Below are 21,152 nucleotides of genomic sequence, written 5' to 3'. Positions count from 1 at the left end.
CACAGCTGAAGAACGAACTAGCTCCTACAAATATACAAATATACAAGGTCTGAACAAATCCTCCATGCTAAGAAGGCTGAGGTCCCACTCCTACCATAGATATGGCCTCTAGGAAGCTCTCAGTGTAGTATGATGACTTGCCAGCTCAAGTTCAGAAACAGGTCTGAATGGTGCCTCCCAGCTCAGTAGTTCAAGCATAGCATCACCCCAAAATACCTGTGCTGCTTCCAGTAATGAAACATTCCACAGACCTCAGCTTTGGGGTTAGCACTCAGCCACGGAGTTAGAGCTCTGTGTGCCTCTGACATAGGTGGTCTGAGTCATGTAACCATCGTGAACTGCTAGGTGACACTTGGAAAAGGAAACATTACACCTATTACAATGTTCCAGGGAACAAACTGTTCATTCATTTATATATGACCTTGTTAGCACAATTCTTGAATAATAATTATACTCTTTGTATGAAGATTTTTTTTGTCTCTTTGCTGTGATAAAAGTTTCAGTGAATTTCACTCTGGCCAATTAGAAATAAAAAGTTTTAATTAGAAATTAAAAGTTCAGCAGGTTTGTTTGAGAAATGTAGTGTGTGACATCCTAGGAAAACAGTGATTGTGAATCCATTAAGTTACCACTGTTACTGCCTAAAATAAATGGAAAAACACTATTTCCTTATAAGTTAAAACAGTGCATTTCTGTACCAACGGCTAGCTCAAGACAGATAAAAAAGGAGGTTGATGCAACAATGACACATAGGCCATGTGTCTCTGAACTCTCTTCCAGATCAGAAAGCCTCTTCGTTCTGAATGCTCTCTTACTCTCTTCCTGGAAATATCAGCTTAGTTTCTGAGTCAGCCGAGACCACACAGGTTGATTTAATCACCAAACCCAGTGCATCTCACTGACAATTTCCTCAGCACTGAAGGAGGCCAGAACCTCCAGCAGACCAATTGCTGCAGCCCCAGCTGCAAAATCTGGAAGGTGAGAGCTCGTCTCACAGTCAACAATATCTGGATGGTTCTCTTAATTGCACAAAAAATAAACCACTTATCTGAAATTCATACAACCTAGTGTTTGTAATATAATTTGAGATGTAACTGCTACAGCAAACCCTTGCATTTCCATGGCGTTGGCATGAATTCCTCCCTGTCCATCTGACCCCAGATCAGTAATCTGGTTCTTTTGATTCGTTTTTGGTTCTGTTTGGTTTTTGAAAGGAAATGTGTTTCTGAATTAAAATGAACACTGCTGAATTAAATGATGTACTATTTACCTGGAGGGCCAAATTCACACAACATGTTTCTTCTGAGATTTGTCTTTGCTGTGTGAAACAGGCATTCTTTCTATTTCGCAGCATATTGTCATTGAGTCTTCTTCACAATCATGTCCTCCTTATCTTGATTTAGAAAAGTGGTTGGAAGAACCCTACAGAAAGAAACTCTGCATTTGTAATAGACATAGAGAAATTCCTGGGTCATACAGCTGACTAGATGTTTAAGAGGTTTGGCCCATCTTGCTTTTGAACTGTGGCTTATTAGAGTTAATTGATGAGCAATCTGACACAGAATGAATCATGAAAATCCCTCCCTCTCTCTAAAGCTCTTCAGTTTTTATTCATTTATCTTCTTTTATATGGAAGACTCATCAGAGATATGTACTCTGAAGCAAGGTTAATGTGAATCATCACAGTAGCCACCCTGCGTGGTAGTAGTGGAAGTGGAAATAGAAAAGTGGAGGAAAAGACTTGAGAAACTGGAGCAGAAAGGAAACCCCCCTGAGGAACCTCAAATTGTCCAGAAATACTTCCAGCTGGAGACATCTCTGGCGACAGTTTTGTCCATTCATAAATGCAAATAGACCTTCTGGAAAGCAAAACATGCTAAAGGGAGCTATTTTAATTTTAATAGTAGTGGGTTGGACACACTAGATTTAATAGCTATATTTAAGTGAGGAACAGTATGACAGCTAGACAGTCATAGCTATTTAAAGAGTACTGTGTTTGGAGAAATAACAGTGCATTTGAAAGATAACAGCTTGATAGGAGAAGCTGAAAGAAAGGGGGGAACTCCTGCCTCATTTATAACAGATTTGAGAATGTGGAGACGAATACACAGTTCTGGATGCTTTTCAGAATCTGAGTCCAGATGGGGTATCAGGGACTTAAAAAGAGAAACAGAACTACCAAAGTTACATTTTTAAGCTGAGGAAAAGCAACCCGAATTTGTCAGGCAGCAAAAAATAGCTGCTCTGAAAGAAAACAGATTAATAATGAATATCTGAAGAGGGCCTACAAGGATGCTGGAGAGGGACTTTTCATCAGGGATTGTAGCAATAGGACAGGGGGTAATGGGTTTAAACTTAAACAGGGGAAGTTCAGGCTAGATATAGGAAGTTTTTTACGTTAGATAGAAGAAGTTTCTTACTGTGAGGGTGCTGAGACACTGGAACAGGTTGCCCAAAGAAGTGGTAAAAGCTCCATCCCTGGAAGTGCTCAAGGCCAGGTCAGATAGAGCCTTGTGTGACATGGTTTAGTGTGAGGCATTCTGCTGAAGGCAGGGGCTAGAACTCAATGATCTTAAGGTCTTATCCAGTCCGAACTATTCTATGATTCTATATATAGTGGACTGCAAGATCAGCAAGATCCTACAGAACGTGCAAAGGAAAACCAAACCCACATATTCTAGGAAAGGATTTGAAAGATTGAGCTTGGGTAGATTTGCAAGGAGATGCATGATAGCAAAGTGAGAGTTTACTTTGAGAAGAGCCAGCACGCCTCTGAGAAGCAGTTATTTTTCAAGACAGAAAAAAATGTACTTAAAGAAAAGGATCCCCAGTCTACTTGGAGAATCGGAAACCTTTGTGAGAGCTGTTCAAGATACATCAAGGTGCATCCAGTGTATAGATTTTACTTTAAGGACAAAGGAAACTCTCAAAGTAGGCTACTGGGGTTAAAATCTGTTGGGCATTGTGCAGAGAAAACTGCTCATGTTGGGATAAAGAGGTAAACCTCAGATCTTACAATGGGAAATCATTCTTTGTGATTGAAAGCCTCTTAGCTGTTAAAAAAAAGATAAAAGAAATAGTAAAAGCCTCTTAGCTGTTAAAAAAAAGATAAAAGAAATAGTAAAAGGCCAAAATTTGCAGTTCTTTCTGCAAACAGATTACCTGTTGATGAGTGGGAACACAGCCCACACCAGGGTTAGGAACAGTCTCACCCTGAGGTGCCTGCAGCGGACATATCTATACCTGAGTGATCCCACTGGGTCCCCTTCAGTGAAACAGAGAGGATTGCCTGAAAATAGTTTCCCAATAGGCTTTACCGTAAGTATTTAGGGTTCATTCCTCTAACAAGCCCCAGATAGGGTAAGGAGACATCAGGTATCCCTTTGTTCCTTCATGTGGCTGCCTATAACTGTATTCTATAGAGATGGGAGAATCTAGCTGTTAAGAAGCTGCTGTTTCTGTGTCAAAAATGTTTCGGCGTGAAAAAAAAAAACCCAAACAATTACTACCTTTAAATTTGAATGATAATTGAGGATCTAATTTTTTCTTTGTGAATGGAAATTATTTTGAGTATTCTCAGTCATCTCAAGGATTTTAGGCACATTTTAGTCCAAATTTTAATTCTAATTTGTAAAGTTTGTGGCTGAAATTAAACCTCTAAAGGAAAAGCTGTTTTTGCCTGATGAAAACCAAATCCAGCAACATTGAAATTAGATGTTTACATTGTCTAGATGTTCTCCTACAAGAAAAAACAAGTTTAGCTTCAGTAAATGGGCACATATTGATAAAAATACACTAATTTTCTGGCAATTCTTTTTTATTTTCATAAACAAAGTATTATGTATTTAATCTGACATTGACCATCTCAACTATCTTGGTAGAGTTTGGAGTGATGTTAAGCAGAGAAAGACCTGTCTAGCCTAACTTCCCTATTAGTGTTTTAGGAATAAGCAACTGGATATTTTGGCTCAATCCCAGTAGGAAAGACTGCAAAATCATTCAAGCTTATGATAAAATCTTTATTGTATGTCGGCACAGCATCCTGTCCGAAGGAGTTTTACTCTCAGCTGGGGTCTTGAAGCAGAATTCTGATAATAAAAGATAATGATTAACTGGAAAAGAAGGAAAGCAGAAATGCAAACTTTGGGCCTATGGGATCTCTCTCTTGCTCTGTTACACTGATGGAGGTGATTATCTGATTGGACATAGGAAATTTTTTCACTATGAGAACAATCAGCCACTGGAATAATCTCCCCAGGGAAGTGATGATTGCCCAGCACTGGCCACTTTTAAGATTCATCGGGACAGGATGCTGGGACTTCTAGTCTGAACCATGCTTTTGCCAAGAAAGGTAGGACCAGATGATCCTTGTAGTCCCTCCCAACCTGGTATTCTATGATTCTATGATCTGCCATGTATATTTTCAGGGAATAAAATGTGAAAGTATTCAGATAAAGAAATGCAAATTGTAAAGTTTAAGTAAGTCTTGTATCATCTTGTGCTGGATGCCAACTTTTTCCAGAACACATGGATGCCTTGGGAATGTCAAAAGGAGAGTCAGCGCATTTTAAATGGAAACACTTCTGCCTCAAAAGTGTCTTTTCAAAGTCCAAAATGTTCATGGAACACTTGAACTTGTTTTGAAACTGTGTGTTTTTCACCAAGGGGTTCATCAGAAGAATGATGATGAATTCTACCTGTACGTTTTCCCTCTAGCACAACAGATCTAATCCACAGTAGCTGTGCCAGTTTAGGTAAGCTAATTGCAAGTGAATTGGTGCAAATGATGAGCACTCACAACTGTTCAAGGCTAAGCAGTCACATGAGAATAACTGTTCCTGAAGAATTATCTGCATAAAGATGTTTACTTGGGAGTATGTATTCAAGCATGAAATAGCTACTGTCCTTTACCCTCATAACATATATTAATCTGACTTAACTGCTAGATGCAAAAGGACACACTATAAAATTCTCAATTTCCAGCCAAAGGTTGAATAGAGGATGGAGGCACAGTAAAGGCTTTAGTGAGAAAAGCAAAGCTTTCCCTTAAACTGAGCTGCTCCATCAGGTATATCCTCTGGCTTGTCCTTAGCTCAAACGTGCTGGTGAGTAAACTTGAAATCCCTGCAGAACCTCATCTCTGCTTTTTGTCTCTGGCCATTCTGCTTTGAACCTCCTATTGGTCTGGGCAACAAGACCACCCCTGTTCTGAATTGCGTGCTGCAGTCTTAGGGTAGAGCTCCAAAGCATTTTCCCCATCATCAGAGTCCCAAGAAAAGTGTTTTTTTCCTGATTCGTTTTAATCCCAGACCAAAGCATATTACAGACCCTCCTGATCCTTTTACAGCTCTGTTGGCACAACAGGGGGAAGGGAAACTGTGATGCTCAAGTGGCTACACCATGAGTGAGAGGAGGTTTAAAATTTGTAGGAACACTCATTTGAACCTCTAAAATCTTTTAAATATTTTTATCTCTATGGTCAAGGAATTTCTGTGTTCCCTAGACTGCAGGTTCTGCTGCTGTACATGGTTCATTGCTTTTTAGCCCAAGAAATGAAAATGGTCCCATTAGTAGAAAGTTATATTAATTTTATTAGATTGTTATTCAAGAACATTAGAAAATATTTATGTCTTTATATGGTTCTGATTCTTAAGATGCTTTCTATTTTATCTAACAAGGATCATTAACACTCAGAGAACAGTTCTGTTTTCTTGCGCATTGTGAAACAAGTCATAATATTTCAGGCATATTACACAGAACACATTAAAATGAAAGACCTCACCTTTAAAAACTCACAGTATTCTTATTGTAATACATGTCCAAATTGTGATAATTTTACTTACGATAAATATTAATTGAATATATTATTCTGGAAGCTGTACCATTAAAAAGAATCATAGAATCATAGAATAATGGGGCAGCTTACATAGTAATATACTGCTTGCCAGGAGTAGGGATACTTGCGTTGGTCCCTGCATGTTGGTGATAAAATAAAATGGGCTTATGCTAAAATAAAATATGCCATCAGACCTTATGTTTTGTGGGAAATAAGCCTGCTTTCTGCTCCTCCAGACTACTGTTAACCTTACCTTGTGGGACTAGCACATTTATCCTCACCTTTTCTTGCAATTTACCAAAGAGGTCACACTGCTCATCTGAGCAGGAATGGTAGAAGTCAGCCTGGTATTTAGGGCTAGGAAGGGATCTGAACAGAGATAAGTGGACACTTCATGAGGAGAAACATCCTGCTCTAGGCACATGTGTCACTTCTGTGCATGAATAAAAGAACCATAATTGCCAGCACTTTGTGTAATGGACTGTTTTCCATTCTGTCTTCAGCTTCAGAGACATTATTTTTCCTAAAGCTTCAACGATGTGAGAGGCCTTTGAGCTTCGGTGAGACTGAAGTGGTCCAGAGGCCAAGGTCTCCAGGGACAGTATTGTCTCTCTCCATTTTCCCTTTTCAAGCATGCAGAAGTCATATGCATATTATTGCTGTCCCTTCATTGCCTCCCAACCACGAGCTTCTTCTCATGCTGCCTTGAATTTCATAGTAAACCTCAAATGCCTTCAGCAAGTCCCTGTATAGACTCCCATGTGATCAGCAGCAGACCCAAATGTCCTTTGGCTGGAGAGGACTTTGCCTTAGTTAACCACCAAAGAATACAGGCTTTTTCAAACTGTACCCCGGGAATATGTGAAGAGATCTGTGGGTGACTCCACCTTCAGAAATACCAGCAGCAGGAGGCTAAAGAGAAACATGGATTGGGGAAAATTGTTGAATCATATTGTCATAGAATGGTTTGGGTTGGAAAGGACCTTAAAGATCATCCAGTTCCACACTGCAGGGACACCGCAGGTTGTGCAAGGCCGCATCTAACCTGGGCTTGAACACTGCCAGGGATGGAGCATTCAGTGTTAGAGCAAGCAATCTCTGCTACGGGAAGAACAGTTGGAAAGGGATTGCATTGAGAAATCTGAGCTAATACCTAATACCTAATAGCTGATACTGTTAGTCCTTACTGTAGTTGAGGTCAAAACCAGAGCCTGAATCACCAAGGGCATTATTAAAAGGGCTTTCTCCCCTGTTTTGAGATCGCTGCTTAATTCAACAGTAGAGCTTTAAACCCCAGTTACTTATTACTCATCCCCAGGTTCCCCCTCTCCTTGTTCAATGCAATTGCCTCACTCAAGTAGCCCTCTATGCCCAACCAGTGTGGAAGCCCAGCACCCCATGCTACGTGTAATGTGGGAGGGGGTCAGCACAAATGCCCTTCTCAGCAATTGAGATGCTGTCAGGAGCTCCTCTAATAACACACCTGATGTTTCAGCGTAAGCGTGGGCACAGTTGGCTCTTTTCCTGTAAGTGAGTGGGTTTTCGTCCACAATCAGAAGGTGACTTGACCTTTGATGAAGAGATCTGAGCTCTGTGCTTGAGAGCGGGACACAGGATGACACACTTGCTATTTTTATTCTGTGCTATGCTTGGTTTCTTTCTTTCTTTCACAGGTACATAAAAGAAGAGGAACTCACGGATTTGACTGACATGCTTTGTAATTGTTTTCAACCAGAGCTCACCAATATAGATATGCATTAAAAAACAAACAAAACCCTCCCTCTAGCCCTTACTGGTAAGCACACCTCCATGTCTGCCTTGTCCCCACTGTCCCCGTTGCCAAGGGCCAGTGCTGCTGGGGTGCTGGCAGTCTATGCAAGAGCAGGCACTAGACCCCAGCTTTCTTTTGTCATGGGTTCATGGCTTTCAGGTACTGCTAGCAGGTTCTTACAGTTTGCATCAGTTTTCTTTTAGGCACTGGAAACAAAGGGGGCTGCTGCATGCTGAGCATTGCCAATAAAATTATCAAACCTGATAGCATTTTGGTAAGTATTGCTCTTGATTGAAACAATCAAACACAAAACCAGAAACCTGCATGGTGGTTTTCAAACACAACTGGTCCTTTTCAGCAGAGAGCACAGAAAAGACAGGACCCACAGTGGAATGGATACTTGAAGGGGTTTTGGGAAGTCCCTGTCAGACTCATCATTATGACACTATCTGTACATGTTTGCTCAGACTATTCTTGTAAATATTGCAGTGATGGAGATCCATGGCTTCATTCTTCTACTGAATAACTCCTTAATATCTAACTCAAAATCTTTTGCAAACTCTAAATCCATAGATCTTGCTCAGAACACAAGCTTGCTTTCTTTGAACACATGTTGATGGAAAATAGGTACGTTATTGTGAAGCAGAACAAAAATATACAAATTAAAATACAAAGCCTGAAGAACAGAGGACCAGGTATGGTAGGAGCAGAAAATTGCCATTTTGATGTTTTCCAAATCACAGTCTCTTGTTTCTTTAGTAAAAATGACCACTTTCTGCATTTGTCTTGTTACTCTGTGGAACAGGTAACACCAATGAATCAGTCATATCTTTTCAGATGTAGTATGCTTAGACAATACCTTTCAAACAAGTCTTGGCAATTTTTGCAGTTTAGTTGTGAAGGAACCAAAATTCATTGTGTGCACACTTCTGACGTTATGTTGAGTCTTCTTTCATGTACATATGGTACATTCTTCCATTAAATGCTTTCTGAAAGTTGAGTTTTCCCCCTCTCAGTCACTTCCTTACAGAGAGATGGGCCTGAGATGGATGTGCATGTATCACTTGAGAGGAGAAATGACAATTTAGTCTGCTGGGAGGGACAGTATTACTCTTTGAGGCATCAGAATCATAGAATCACAGACTGGTTTGGGTTGGAAGGGACCTTAAAGATCATCTAGTTCCAACTCCCCTGCCATGGACAGGGACACCTTCCACTAGACCAGGCTGCTTGAAGCCCCATCAAACTTGTCCTTGAACACAATGGCATCTAAGTGGTTCAGTTCAGCTGTGACTATATATTGCTGTACAGAAAAACTCCTAGTTCTACATCTATCAGTCAATAAGTAGCTGTAAACCACCTCTTTGTGTCTGAACCCTGAATAAGATGTATCTCCACACATGTACTGCTCTTCCTTCCCTTCCCCTTTCAGTGAGTGCTCAGAAGCATATTGAAGAAGGAGGGTGAGGTAACTCAAGAGTCTCCTTTAGGAACTTTTCATAAACAAGCTTGAAAATGAAAGATTCTGGTTTTGTTTTTAAAGCAAGCTGATCCACTGGTGCAAACCCTTTAAGCATTCTTTTATTTTAGAATATTGTGCTGCCAAGAGAAAAAGAAATGAAGTGCATCCCTGCCTCCAGATACCTGCAGCATTTAATGAGTCATCTACTTAAATGTCAAAGCAGATGCTTGAAATCGGACTGTACTTGCATGCGGATGGGTGGCCTTGTAGCAGTCACCAATAGCACAGTGACTTGATACAGTAGCTGCCGAGTCTAAAATACCTTTCCTTTTGCACAAATAGCCAGACACCCTTGAGTAAAGTTCCCATTTTGTGTCTTTTCTGTCTTCGGATCCATCCTCTTATTTCTTTCAATGTGAAACTCAATGAACCTGTTTCAGACCCACCTTCCTGTGCATCTGCCACTAGTCCAGCAGCCTGATGTTTCCTTTCTTCTTTCAAAAAGAGATCCCTTCTCCTTGCACAAGTGCACAAGTACTCTATGCTCTGCTTCAAGGAGAGCTGGAACAGGTTCAATCAGCTGCTACTGCTAATTTTCCACAGCATCCTGATGCAGTGATACTTACTACTGGGGAAGTCCCCTCAGAAATACCTGAGAGTTTTCATCAAAAAATTTCATTTTAGCCATTTCATTAAAATTCATTAATAGCCATAGCGGGATCTATGAAACATTTCCTTTTTCAGCTTCATATGATTCTGTTCCTATTTTAATCTCCATTTATATTTTGGACTCCATGACTATTTAAGCAAAGAGTTTCAGAAGTTAACTACATGTAAAAAAAAATAAAATACTGCTTTCAGTTTGTTTCAAAATCACTGCTAAACTTCATGGGTCCCTGTAATTCTTTATATGTGGTAAAAAAACATAGTAAATCATTTTTTTCTAGGAATGTTCTCTGTACAATGTTCAATATTTCAAGTGTTTATAGATATATATCAGAAAACATTTTGCTATTTCTTTCTAAGATGAAATATCTTAATATACATTTTTTTTCCTGTATGGCAGAATACCATTAGTGCTAATCTTCTCCGCACCTTCTGCAGTTAAGTCTTGTGTGAGATGGAAGACCAGAACAATACACAAAATTGAAGATAAGGGCTCTGTATGGATTTAGATAGCAGCATATGTTTACCTGAGTTTTCAATTGCTTTCCTAATAATTCCTAATAAGAACTGTTTTTGAAAAATTTCTAAGCACTACGTTGATATTTTGAGAGAAAACCTCATTTTCACAATAACTGCTCACAATGACTCCCAGATTCCTTTTTCCTGAATAAAAATACACCATTAGAACTCATTATCCACATAGTTAGAGCTATTTTTTGTAATTTGCAGTACCTGGCATTTATTGACGTAAAATTTAATCTGACATTTTATTATACAGTTACCAAGAATTGCGATAACCTTCCACAACTGTTTGCAGTCAGCTTTGATTTTGACTATCCTGAACGACTTTGCAGCACTTGCACACTTTGATACACCACTTTTCTGGATAATTTGTGAATACGTCAAAGAGCTCAAGTAGATTTGTGAGAGATTACTTCAACCAACCAAATCAGTGCTAACTTTTCCCCAGTACTAGTCTCTGTCACACTTTCCAGTTACTTTAGTGCAGTGGTTGTTTTACTGGTCTGTATATACGGAGAGCTATTTATAAAATTTGGCATCACAGTTGCTGCCTTCCATTCCCCTGGTACTGTTATTAACTAAACCAATAAGTTTATCACAAGTGCAGCAAATTTATAACTGTTAGAACTCTTGAGGAAATTCTAACAAATTCAGATATCAATTCACAAGGGACAGTCCTGGCCCACCAGTAAATGTGTTCACCTTTAGCGGAAGTAAAACTTCACTTACTGACCATATCTAGGGCCATGAGAAATCACTGAAGAAACCTAAGTTGTTTTAAAGCCCCAATTAAATGAGTAGTTTTACCCCTGATTATATTTGCATGCTTTCAATAGAGTGGCACAAAGGAACTTCAGTTTTAATCCATCCCCTTACTACTTTGTTTATATTACACCACAAAGCAAAAGCTAAAGCTTTCCAAACTCTCTGTGATCAAATATTTTCATGATGAAAGAATGTAACCCAGGAGGATGAAGTGAACTACCAGACGCATCAGAGACAACACAAAGTGGCACCAGTATTTGTACAGCAATGTTGCCTCTGTACAAATAATACAGCTATAACCTTACTGAGGGTTACAAATGTCCAAACCACATCCAACTAAGTACATCTCCAGAGTTGAACATATTTAAAGGCCAAGACTACTAGTGGGAAGTGTCATACATGCTGTGGTGTTGTTGCTTTTCCCCGGGCAATCTGTATTGCCACTGAGGGTTTCTTTTCTTCTCCTCTGCACCACAAGTCCCTGCTCCCAAGAATTATCCCTCTTTTGCAGATGCTGGACAGAGGTTACGTCTTTTTGGTGACACTTATAATCTGGTGGCAACAGCCAGAGGTCAGTGTGCATTAGCCTTGTGTGGACTTCAAAACTAGAGCAGGTATCCATGTACCGGTGTTTACATTGGTGCTCCAAGTCCTCACACATCTGAGTCCAGATGCAGCTTTTACCGGAGTTATTAGAGCCTCTTCTACAGCCTTACATACCTAGGCAAAGCCCCAGGCAATAGAGTCTCTGAATGGACTCAAGTTTTACTCCCTTATTTCAGTCTATTTTTTCCTCTAGTGTATTGAATTTTATAACAATAGGTTTGTTGTCTTTTTTTTTTCTTTTGGAAAGAAAAACTCAAAACTTGATTTTTGGCTTTCGAGGGTAGCGTGCTGAACGGTAATACGTTTTTCAGCACTGGAATCTATCCCCAGCTTAGCTACAGACTTTTAGTATGCTCCTGAATTCCTGTTGTAAATAGATTGATTTGGTTCATTGAGAGTTAAGTATTTCCACGCTGAGCTAAATCCTAATTATCCCTTTACTGTAAGTACTTCATTTATTTTTGGGAGACAATGGTACTCAGCAAAAGGGCATCAAAATTATTGCAATATTAATAAAGATGCATCACAACAGTTGTGGAATATACTATTAGGCTTTAAATCAGAGAAGTAATTACAGGCCTATTATCCAATATGGCTGCAGCTGCTCTGTGTATTTATACACACAATTGCTTTCACATATACACCAGGAGGATTACAATGAAATAAAACCCATCAAAGAAAGTACTTATCCAGGGAATGAGAGTAAAAGCAAAGATTTCCTTTCCATACCAAGAAAAATGGAACCAAGCAGCTGTTCAGTTATTTTGGATTCTTGCTCTTGGTTGACAATGACTAAAGACATTAAGAGTACCAAAATGACATGTCAAGGTAATAAATGAGTTTTTCTTTGCAATCAGCCTCTGTCATCAGAATTTCTATTCCTCTCGTCAGTATTTGGCTACTTATCAGGAATTCCTTCTTCCAACAGAGATTGCATTCTATTTGTTGTTTCATGTCAATCTCCCCGTCTCCCAGGGAATATTGATATATTTTTCACCATAAAACTGGAAATCCAAGGAAAGAAATGAGAAAATGATCAGTAATAGGGGATCTCACAAATTGTCCATTTTAACTGAGGAAAATTTTCCCAAGAAGGCAAAATGTTCATAGGATTTTAGGAAATAACTACCAATACTGCCAGGAAGTCCATGTTGCCCTAGCAGCCAATTTCCTGTAATTCTGTTGTGGCCATGCACAAACATTTTTACCAGGTTTCTCTCTTCACTGTGGTATTCAATTGCCTTCTAGCCTAGTTCACAAGTTAAGTTTTCAAATGCTGCTTATTTACTGCTCACATTGCACTTTGTTTCGGGTCAGTTTCTGTGGGCAAAGGAGGATGTTGCAGCCACTCTAATCTGCTTTCAGAGAAAGCTTTAACAAAAGAAACTAACTTCTTTGAGGAGTCAAGTTTTTATGTTAGAGTCAGGAATTGAGAGAGGGCAAAAGATGAAAAGAGCCTGTATGTCTAGCGGCAGTTTCATCATCAGCCCACTGCAGAGTTATCCAGCTTTTGCTTGCTCTGCGTCCAGAGGATGGAGGAATCACCACCCTGTGCTTTGGGACGTGATGCAACATATACGTCTGGAATAACAAACCATGCTATCTCCTTAGGCAGAAAGAGCACAGGGAGGAGGAATGCCTCTGCTTATCACAGCCACCTCAGGCTCCTGACAGCACCATCTTATTATGTTCAGAGCAGTGGCTCCCAGGAAATTTGCTTCTCTCTCTGCCTAGATGATCAAAGTATCCTGGATGTGAAAATAGTTTGTAGGACAAAAGCAGGTGTTGTGGGATCCTGCCATGACAGAAAGTCATGCTATAACTGACACCATGAGCCTAGTCTGAAGACAAGAACAACCCCCTTGGCACGAGCAACAGAAACCGTAGCAATAGGTGGTGTTTTTTTGTTTTAGCAGAGGTTTTTCGTTAAGGGGAGAACTGAATGGAGAGGATGTGGGAGGGCATAAGGATGTCAAGGAAAGGGCATATTACAAGCAGTTCGCTGGTGAGCCACCTTGCATTTGTGCATTGGGCCCACATCAATGCCAACATCACTACCCTGGTTTGTACATAACAGCCCCCACTGCTATGACTCAGCCAGGTCATGGCCAGAATATCCAAGCAGCCAAAAAACTGCAGAGGAAAACAGCTCCTACAACTTGACTATTGTTTCCTCCTTGAATCTTATTTCAGTTAAAGCTGCCTTTTCATACGTAGCTTCAATGTGGTTTCCCTGGGCTATTCTCTGCCTTCATCTCATCCTACTTCTTTGTTTATATATTCTTCTGCTTCTTCATCCAAACAAGAAAGCAAAGGTTAGAAAGAGGATAACAAATGAAACAGGGACTGATGCAAGGTCCAGCCTTTCATGAGAAAAGGAACGAGAATACTGAGCAACAATAGACAGACACAAGTAACCACCGAAGCACAGAGATGTCTTAGTGTTGCATTGTACTGATGGCTTCTGCCTTGCTGCTTCCCTGGCTCCAGAGACTTGCTGTTTGCCTGTCAGTTTGCTCAGTGCTCCAGGTAGGAGGTCGGGATAATATGACAGCTCAATGATTTGCACCTTTCCTCACAGATAAAGAAAGAAGATGGAGTACTGTTTCTTCGTCTTCAGCCTTTGATATGATTCTATCACTTCAGAAGAATTCAGAAGGGATCTAAATCAACAGGGAGAAGGATGCTTTTGATTGCTACTGAGGCAGCTAACCAACAGAACAGCATTTCGTGGGAGACATTGCTTGGACTGGATAAGTTTGAGCTGAGTAAGTTCATGTATATTATTTTAGTGTTGCCTAACACATACTAGGTACTTGACTACACTTTCTGAAGGGTTTTACATAACTTTTCCGGTTGTGCATACTCCACAACTGGAAAGGGGTGTTAGCAACATGCTGAAAGACAGTTAAAAGGTCAGCTGAGAGATACTGACTCAGTTACAGTCAATTATAGAGCCATAAATTAAAATACACAGCTTGGATTTTTTTAAGTTTCTCAGGATGATTATGGAACCAGGATGAGTAACTCTGCATTATTTATCTGCAAGCCTTCAAGTGCTTATCAACACGTAAATGGATAGCTCCTCTTCTTCCAAATCCTTAAAGCCCACATTGACACTGAGCTTTTCAAGAGGCCATAACCTTGAAATTCAGTGACCTAACTTGATTCGTCTCTATGTAGAACTCAACTACTGGCATCGGTTGTTGAGGCCCACTAGGCTGTGGCAGTGTCTTTATGAGAGGTTACATAGCAGTTAGCACAATAGTTCTGTGAGAGGCAACAGGAACACCCAACAACAGTTTTCATTATGACAAATACAGAGATGTCATTGTCATATCACTTCAACACATTCTGATTTAAGGACCTAGCTGAAAGCCACTACGCTGTTGTCTTCTGTGCTGCCAAGAGCGTAGACATTATTCTTGCTCATCTATATGTGTATGGGAATATGCTGGAGACCTTTTTTGTTATCAAAACCATTCAGAGTCTGAGTTTCTAGTGAGTGCTTTTGACAATTTGAAGTTTTTGTCTTTTACTTAGTTCCTGTAAGCAATGAGTAATTCTCCTTAGCATGATAAACTCTACTGCCCCCTAAAATTCGTCTCCTGTGAAGAAACCACGTCAAAGCAGTGATCTAATGTCAAAATCATCTCTGGCTCAAGAAAACAGAGCAAACAAGACAGAGCAAAAAGAAGAGAAAGAAAAAAACACCTTCCTTGGCAATTTGGAAGACAATTTCTTTCTTCCTACAGAGTGCATGATGAGTAATTTCTTTGCAAATGCTAAATCCTCTCAGTAAGTGTTTCCGAGTGATACTGTTGAAGTTTCAGCCTTTCGATATTGCAGCCAATATAATGGAACATCCCTGGATTAAAAATACAGTTTAAAAAATTAAAAAAAGCAGGTGGTGAAGTAAGAATAAAATACTGCAAATGATGAATTAGTGCTCATAAATCACCCCCTTCTCCCTCAGGAGTTACCAGCAAAGTTCAGCATTGCTGCACCTCTTGTGCTCAGCTGCAGACCTTGGCCAAGCAGAGCAGGATGCTGCGGTGGTGTTCACAATGCAGACATGGCCCACGGGCTTCTCCAGACAGGGTTTGCTCAGCACCAAAGGGAATTTTATCTCAGACTTTTCATTTCCTATCTACGTGAATGAATGTTTGTTTTTAATAATAGAAGTGATCAATTCTGACCACATCGCCTGGCTTTGTGTTTACCACAGACCAAACAACTTTACCAGAGGTACTGTCAGTTTTGCAACTTTTACCTGAACCACTGGTCATTGGTTTATGGTTGGATGAAAACTGCTGAAAATTGAATTAATGTGACTTATGGAAATTGTAGAGAAGAAGGAAACAGAGAGATGACCGTGGCCTTCTTAGTCACCATGCACCTGCTTTCTTACCATGGTAAAAAGAAGAAAATACCAGGATCTCAGAGGGGAAGGAGCGAGAGGAGTTGCCAAGGATTGGCATTGCAGCCAAAGACAGTGTCTGCATGGAGGCGAGTAAGAGAGTAGGAAATGAAATGAGGGCGTTCTGATGGGGATAAATTTCGGGGTTTCAGTGGCATGGAGGTTCAGGGGTGATCTGTGTGGAAGGAGGTCAGTGTTAGGGTTTGCCCTGTGCTGGTAACAGCTGATGCCTTTCAGCTTTGAAGATGATGTGAACAACTGACCAGGTGCTAAAACTTCCTGCTCAAACATATTTAAGGAAAAGTGCTAGTTGTAAGGATTAAGGCACATGGGAAGAGACACAAAAGGAAACCTGTGGAAGATGCTGTTGAGGCATGACTGCAGATGGTTTTGGAACAAAGTGCTGAGGAACTGTGGCCATGGGCTGCCCATACAAGGACAGAGACACTCCTGCAGCTTGTGAAAGAGGTGTTTCCCTAGTTTTTTTGCTTAATTTGCTATGTTTTTCTCTCCTTTTTAAGCTTGCTACCCAAATCAATAATCAAAAGTTCTTATTAACTAACAATGAATTGAATTAAATAGAATTCCTGAAGCAGAGACTGCTTTGAAAATAACAGCCTCATTAGCATCACCAGCTGGAGCAAGGTAGCTCTCCACCCTCTCTGGACTCCCATTTGGGGAGTGCTGCCACCACACCTACCTCTGCGCAGCAAAGAGGATAACCTGACAGGGGGAGGCTGTAGCACAGTGGTGAACCATGCTTTGTAGAGGGTGACCAAGCTGCGGTATCCAACATTCAAGCTGAACAGGCCTTTGGGTACTTTTAAAGGTGAATGATTATGTTCCCCTGAATTTGTTTTTGTTTGCTATTACTTGCAAGTCAGTTTTTCATTAACTGGCTCCAATTCATCACTGAACAATAATAGAGATCAAAAGAATTAAACTAGCCTTACCTGTGGCCTAGGAAACAATGATGACATTTCCCAAAATGAAAGGGCTGTACAGCACAGACAAGCCCAGCACTGAACAGTATTATAGTGCTGTATTTTCCTGTGGTCTTGCAGAACTGCTGTCCTCCTGGTGCCTCTGTCTATGGCTCTGCTGTGTTCTGAAGAAGACCTGCATCTCTGGGAGGGCAAGGTAAGCTCACGTCCTCTTGTCATTCCAGAAGTTGCCCAATTTAGCTAATAGGAAACGATTATGGAAATTGTAAGAGGGTGCCAGTAGCTTTTAATATAAAAAAGGTGTGCATTCTTAGTTGCCTCCAGACCTTCTGTTCTTTGAATTAGACTCTCCACAGCTTAAGATTTCGTATGCTGACTCAGGACTTCTTGGTCCAGGATCTCCACTGTTTCATATTTGTACAGTAGCATCAGCTCTGTGAGTACATAAGCATACTACTTCTTGCGGTTACACTAGTTTAGGTTTGTGTAGATCCTTTATTCACAGGTGGAGGAAATACAGCTCTTTCCTGCTCTGGAAACATGAGATTTATGTAGTGAACGTCTGTCCAGGAACCCATACTACTTGGTTAACAACTGTAGGTCAGTGGAGAAAGAAACGTTCTTAAACACTTCCAGGTTTTTAAGAAAGGGAGGGAGGAAAAATTGACTAACCCTGACTGCTGAACAGGTCTCTCCTCATCAGCTTTATTGATGTACAGCTTTAGTATTGCTGGTTACATCAGGCTATGTGTAGATTCAAACAAAACCAGACAGAAAACCAGCATGTATTATCAAAACTTCGAAATGGAAATCAGGCCTTAATCAGAGCATTGCCTTCTTGCTTCAGGAATAACTTTTGGTTTTGTTAGTTTTGGTTTCTTTTTTCATAGAGTAACATGGTTTTGAGGTTTGCATTAATTAGCATTATGAAAAGTGAACAGTAAGCAGAGATAATGCAAGGTAATTTTCCCTGAGGATCTATTAAATAAGATTTCTGTTTACAGTAATGCATGAAAAGCAAATAATATTTATACATGGGCATGAAGGAATTTCAGTAAAATAGAAAACATACTTTATTTCTTAGCACAGAAATGGGTAGAACCACAGAACAGAGTAAGTTGGGTCCTTTAAATTCTTCCCATATGTCATATATTCCAGCCCCTTACCCTCTCGATGGCTCTCTTCTGACCTATCTCCAGTTTACTGATCTCTTTGTCTTGTAGCAGTAAATATACTTAAAACAATTGCATTAAAAAATTCCCAATAGAAAATTATGCACTGGGGGTGGAATCCATAGGACCCAAACAGAAGTTCATGACTGAGATTATCCTCTGGAATCCTTAAAGGTCACTGAAGACAAAAATCATCTCTTCCCAGATGGCGTCCTTCTAAAGTAGATATTAACAATAGGTATAGGTTAGATGACTTTGCATCCTAGATCCTTTCACTGAATATGAAGAAGCCAAGAATGACTGGCTTAGACGGAGGAACTATCACTGTGGATACCTGAGGGTAGATGTCAGGAATCCTTCCCCCATGACTGCATTTGGGCTTTACTGGGAAGGAAACACAAGGCACAGTTTTGCACTGGAAGCCCCACAGGCAGCAGCCCCAGTACTCCAGGTATTAATCTTTGACTACAAGATGTACATAAAGAGCTAACCCTGCTTTGCTCTAAGTGTGATGGAGAATGGCAGGAACTTGGTCTCCTTGTAACCTGTCAACTCACACCTAACTTCAAATAGCATATTTAAGTTTCCCGAACAAATAATTTCCAGGAGAAATCCTTCCTGCTTCTATTTAAGCAGTGGTAATGCCCCAGGTGCTGGGTTACAAGCATCCCATTCTCAGGGAGACCCTGTGAAATTAACTAAAGACAACAGGAGTGGACTTAAAACCAGCACATCAGCTTTTATGTGTTTCAAGGCTGAATTACTTGTGCTGCTTGTATTTAATTTTCTAAGTTATTTCAAGTAAGATAAATCCCTTAAAGTGACTCAGGGGGAAAAAAAAAGGCCTCTCACAGTTTCTTTTTTATTTGCCATATAAATGACCTTGCAAACCCTCCCACATAACTGCTTGGTAGGTTGCAGCAGGCAGCTGCTTTCTCTGTTTTCCCAATTTACAGCAATAATTTTCTCTTGGGAGCGATTCATGACATGTCTGAGCAAGCCAAGAACTAGCCAAGTGGGACATCTGGAATTAGGCTCTGTGCAGCTGATTCTTTGTACCTCCCTTCTTCACTAGGCAATAGCTTCAGAGTAGCTGTGTCCACAGAGATCTGTGGATTTACTCACAGCTTGTAAAGCGCATCTGATAGAGGTGCCTTTGGCTGTCCATTGCTCTAGTCGGAGCTCAAGTTAGGTGTGCTGTAGAAAGTTATTCCAAAGATGTTGGAAGCTAAAAGTCATATCAAGCTGGCAGCAGACTTACAATTCACATGCCTTTGAACTAAGACTCCCTTAACTGGCTTGGTTTTGATCATCCTTGGCCATACCTCACCTATAAACAACGTGGCAGCTGCCATGGCGACACTAGGGTTTTCCCTGCCAGGGCTGGTTATCACATCTTTGTGTGTCTGGCTCATTGAGTCCTATAAGGAGCCCTCCTAGATGACCTCTTTTCCAACCCCAGAACCAGGGGAGTGTGGGTTTCATATGCTGGAAGGAAGAAATTTAGGTAGTCTCTGGAAGCCTAGAAAAGCAAGTTTAACTGGGGATATAAGCTAAATATATGTATAGAAAGACCATTGCTACTGCTGGGGAGAATACACATCTGAAAGAGTTAAACTAAGAGCAGAAGAACTCAATGTTCACCTGCAGCTACATTTTCCTTGCCTCCTCTCCTATGAAACCATGCGTGTTCCCCTCTGCAGACAGGAGCCCTTTCTTCAGCAGGCTGACGTGCTGTCTAGAAAAGGCTTTCTTCCTTGCAGTGTATGACTGCAGGCTGAAAACAGGCAGAGGGGTTCTAAATCGTTTTCTTTGAACTTGAGAAAGTCACAGTCCTTGCACTGATTTTTTATCCTCACTGCATGATAACAGTGGAGGCAAGCAGGAGGAAAAGTGGAAGCAGGAAAGGTGTTACCAGCCAGGAAAGGTCTTTCTTTGATCTGAAAATGGAGATGCTCAGAAAGTTTGCAGATAGGAAGAACTGTCTCCCCTTCACATGCAGCAGGCTCATCCCTAGGATACTTCAGGAGTCTTACAAGGTTTTCAGAAGGGCTGGAAATGTCACAGCCAGGCACCTAACTCTGATTTTCACATTGTTTTGCATTACCGATGTTCTGTGCAATTAAAGAAATGGCTTCTGCATAAATAACTCCAGGTCCACTGAAACCACTGGAACTGTCATTTTTTTCTCATTAGATGTTTGGAGGTGGTTTCCACTGTGTTGGACAGGATACACTGCAAGTTTACACAACCTGTTACTGCAACATATTGAAGGAAGAGCGAGCTTATTTTTGGCCCAAGGGACAACCAGTGGCGGTGGTTCCATTTTGAGAAGTCACTTACATGCATTTTGACATGCTTGCCATCTCAATTCTCATCTTTTCCATCTTGAAAGACAAGCTGATGTCATTCCCTACCTCTAGTTTTGGATATTAACCAGACACAAGCATTTAAAGTCATTTATTCTTGACTGTTATCCAAGCTAACTTCCTTGTATAATGTTCTGCTCTGTCTCACTGTAACACTGAGCCTCACTGAACTGCTGTTCTCCTTCTGCTGCCACAAATATTACCCTAGGATTGTGTCAAAGTCAATTGAGGAAGGTGGAAAAGAAGAGCACCCCTACGATCAGGGAATACAGAAATAGAAAATGACACAGGAAACTGGCTAATGTAAGGGACCCATTCATTCTAGGAAAAAACCTTAGTATTCTTAAGGAAAGAGACATCTAATGTCGAGTTGATATTTTGCCTTCCTATAGCTTACACTTCTGTTTCAAGAATGTTTCTGTGATTCTATAATGTTGAGAAAGGGTGTTGGTGTCCCAGCTGGCAGTATGGCTCAAACACCGCTCTGAGTCCTACATGTTTTAATGGGATACTATGCTGTAGGCAGCATCCCTCCTCCCCAACAGCATGAAGCATGCTCCTGGCTGCATCATGGCAGGGTGTTCAAAGAGCTCTGGAAGGAAATTTCCCCTTCCTCTTA

This window comes from Pezoporus wallicus, unplaced genomic scaffold, assembly GCF_028554395.1.
Source record: "Pezoporus wallicus isolate ANWC-B61680 ecotype Strahan unplaced genomic scaffold, APGP_CSIRO_Pwel_v1 contig_8388, whole genome shotgun sequence".
Classification (NCBI taxonomy): domain Eukaryota; kingdom Metazoa; phylum Chordata; class Aves; order Psittaciformes; family Psittacidae; genus Pezoporus; species Pezoporus wallicus.
Note: the sequence above shows the minus strand (reverse complement) of the source record.